Source organism: Papaver somniferum, chromosome 2, assembly GCF_003573695.1.
Source record: "Papaver somniferum cultivar HN1 chromosome 2, ASM357369v1, whole genome shotgun sequence".
NCBI lineage: Eukaryota > Viridiplantae > Streptophyta > Magnoliopsida > Ranunculales > Papaveraceae > Papaver > Papaver somniferum.
In genome coordinates, this window is record NC_039359.1 from 41,515,164 (window position 1) to 41,519,180 (window position 4,017).

The 4,017-nt window shown below is 37.2% G+C and overlaps 1 pseudogene; it reads right to left on the reverse strand.

The window, feature by feature from the left end:
- Window positions 1–3,156: 3,156 nt before the first annotated feature.
- On the reverse strand, window positions 3,157–3,256 carry LOC113354669 (annotated as a pseudogene).
- Between the last annotated feature and the right edge of the window lie 761 nt (window positions 3,257–4,017).

The window sequence follows — 4,017 nt, forward strand, 5'->3', positions numbered from 1 at the left end:
ATCTGACGGCTGGCGAAGGAGACGGGTATGGATATTGGAAATGGGTTTGGGTAAGGGTTTTGGACCTTGGGTATGCCAAGCCCATATCTTCTTTAAGAACAATTCTTCCTTGTTAAGACCATTTCTAGCCTTTTGGTCTTGTGCACAACATTCCTCGCGTCTTCCTTGCGTAATTCCTCCCGACTTTTCACTACTTTTCTGCTCTTTTCGCTCCGCAATTCATCCAAACTTTATTTACAACCTAAAAATGCAAAATTAATTAATAAAAATATTTATTCTTGAAAACAATGAAAATACAGAATATGGGATAAAATGTAGAATTAATGCACAAAATATGAGTTAAAGGCCAAGAAAAATATATAGAAATATGCACTTTTTAGCACTCACCAATAGACTCCTTATGGGTCTAGGAATCTGATATGGGTGTTTAAATCGATTAGACTAGGCTCAATCGACGGATTTTTCTCACAACAGAAAATATGGAAAGTCACGTGTGTGACCTGTTTTAGGGAATTTTAGAGAGATTTAAATGCTGTAAACCTTCCCAAGGATTTGTATCTATCTAAGGAAGAGTTTAGAATAAAAAGGAAAGCTCAGAAACGCGTAGAAATCCTAAAACAAGAAATTGCCGCAACTTGGCCGTGAAGAGAAGGAAAGAGATTTTGGAAGATTTGAGAGAGATTTAATAGGTATTTTTGATATAAATAGATGTCTTGGGTCATATAGAAGAGGTGTCGAGAGTTTGGGAACCTAAGGAGAGCCAGAGAAGAAGAAATCATAGATTTACCAAACTTTGTTTCTGCTGCTGCTGCTGCTGAAGAAGAAGAACGCGAAGAACATTGACGCTCGGTAAACAGTCGCAGAACAGTGTCGTTGTTTAACAGCTGAAGAACATTAAGCTGTTCAGGGCAGTCTTATTTTAGGGTCTTAAAATCAGCAACAAAGCAACAGTTTTTCTGTAACAGTTCCATTTTAACAGCTGTTTTGCAACACCAATACACTGTTGCAAACAGTCTGTGTTATTACTTTTCACTCTTTTAATCATCTTTTGAGCAACAAACACACATTTTGAGATCATGATTAATATGAGGAGCTAAACCCCATTGCTGAGGCGATAGAGGAAGCTATTTTCCAACAAAAAGTGGTATATTCTATTTTATCTTTTTATTTGCAATAATTATATGATTATTTGCCTTGAACTATTATTGAATATGATTTTTATTTGAGTGATTGTGATCTATTTTGATGGAGTATGCTTAGTTTTAAGACTTTTGATGCTTCATACTTGGTATTTACAATTATTACTTTTGAAAATCTACTTGTTGCAATATTTTAGAATCAAATTAAACAAGAAAATTGCATAAATATAAGTATTGGTTTAATCACTTTGAACTTGGAAAATAGTGGAATCTTAGCCTCAGTGTTTCTTTTAGTATTGATATCATCTTCGATTGAGTTTGCTATAATTTTTAGTGAGTTTTCTATTTTAGTATTAGAATTTAAGTCTAATTAATATCCTTCACAAGTCTGAGAATCGAACCACTTTTACCACTATCTACAAATCACATCAATTTTTGGCGCCGCCGACGCGGACTTGTTTTTAGGGTTTTAGATTTTTTTTATTTTTTTTGTCCTTTTTTATGTTTTTGGGTATTTATCTTGTGTCTACAGGTTCTGGATCATAGAAAATTGGGCCAAGGAGTTTGGTGATTTCATAAAGACTTGGAGCTAAAGATTAAAGCAAAAAGAACAGAAAAGAAGACAATTTTAGTTTAGGGTTTGTTTATTTTATTTAAAAAAAAAACTGTATTAGGATTTATTATTTTTGTAATTTTTCTTTATTTTTTGGACTTTTGGACTTTGGGACATTATTTTTTTTATTACCCTACGAAAGGGTACTTTAAATATAAAATGTTTGCAGAGAAGGAGGACAATTACGATATTGTCTCTGCACCTTGGGTTCATACACTAGACATCGGAGTCAGTGGCCCGAGTCGACTACAACCGATTCATCCCCCGTCTGAAACAGGAGGTAAGATTCTAAACACTCGCGAATCCCCTGTCAGCGAGTTACTGGACTCCTTCATATGCATATATGTTCAGGACTGAATACAGACATTTATTTTTCTAGTAAAGGGCAAGGCCTGGCCATACAAGATAAGGGTTCGGATTTCATCACCGTTCTCTTCTTGCCCGCTTTAGGAACACGTAACCTACGCGAACCTAAGCCTAAAATTTTGACTAAAACGAGACCGATAGGGTAATGAGCTTAACAGGAAAGTCATTCGAAAAATATTGGTTACTCTTTTAAGCATACTTCGAAGTTCTTGACGGTTTCTGTAAGTTGAATGCGTGACTGCGCCGCCTTGTGATACCGGTGAGGACTTGGGTATCAAAGCTCCACCAAGATTCCCTCGCCTCTATTCAACTTACGTTAACTCGGATTGATTCCAGAGGGGTTTGCTTAAATTGTAACGAATTCCCGTTCGAAGGATTAGAAGCTGGTCTAGAAACAATCTAAGTGGAGCCATCATGCTTTTTGTTTGCTAGAAATCAATAGGTTTGATTTGGTTGAGTCGTCCTTGATCTGTGTTTGCTTACCCTTCCAATTTAGAAAATTATATTGTATGCCTGAACGTAAAAGAGACGCATTAGGTAGATTTGTTAAAGAGAAACCTAGTAGTTCGAAGCGTCTCGATTACCTTAATCTAGAAAGTCCGGCTTTTGAAGAGTCTGTTTTTGAACGTTCTTTGACTGAGGAGTGTATCCTTGTTGCTCCGATAGCGCCAGAAATGACAACTTTGAAAGCTTTGCTGAATCCAACTAGGACTACCCGTCCTTCGTGTATTAAGTTAGCTGAAACGGAGGCACCCTATGAACTGAAACCTGGGACCTTACAGATGCTCCCAATATTTTTAGGGAAAGAAAATGAAAAACCTTATTACCATGTTAGGGATTTTGAGGAAATTTGTAGTACTCTAAGAATTAGAGGCTTAGATGATGATGCTTTGAAACTTAGGTTATTCCCATTTTCCCTGAAAGATAAGGCCAAGTCGTGGCTGTATAGTTTGGACTCCGAGTCAATTGAGACATATAAACAACTTACATCTGCCTTTTTCAATAAGTTCTTCCCTAGGCACAAAACATCGTCTATTAGGACGCAAATATGCACATTTTCACAACAAGAGGGAGAATCTTTATATAGGTATTTGGAAAGGTTCAATGATTTATTATCCCAGTGTCCTCATCATGGTTTAGAAAAGGTTAGCCTAGTTCAAATCCTTTATGAGGGTTTAGATTATTCCACAACGAACATGGTTGAGTCTCTATGCACTGGTGGATGTGAAAACCAAACTGTTGATGCGGCGATGGAATTTTTTAATGAAATCGCCGAAAAATCCCAGCAATGGGAAAATAGTAGGGCACCCCAGAAAACAATTCTTTTAAGTAGAGGAAACGTTAATAGGGTAGAAGGAGGCTATGAATCAGATGCCAAAATTGTTGCTATAGCAAAAAGGTTAGAAGCCTTAGAAGTGGGCCAGACTAGTGGTAGAGTGGAGCCTTTTTGGGAAGGCCAGAATGTTGAAGAGCAGGCCAATGCTCTTTATAATAACACTAGATTTGATAACCGTCAAAAGATTGACCCATATTCAGAAACCTATAATCCTGGTTGGAGAAACCATCCGAACCTTTCGTGGTCTAAGGGCCAAAGTCAAGGTCAGTTTAGTAATTCTAATGCTCCCCCAGGTTTTGGCTAGAATCCTTCAGGACTAGCTCAGTTTCAGAATCAGTCAGATAAGAAAATCCTAAGTTTAGAGGAATCTCTCGCCTTGTTAACTCAGCAAACTGCAAAATTCCAGTTATCCGTAGAACAGAGTCTACAAGCTAGTAACAGGATAGGACAAGAAAATAGTCAGGCTATTTCCGAGTTAAAAACCCAGGTTGGTCTGATAAGTGATTCTTTGAGAGAAAAAGGTAAGTTTCCTAGTCAAACACAACCCAACCCTAGAGGAGTTC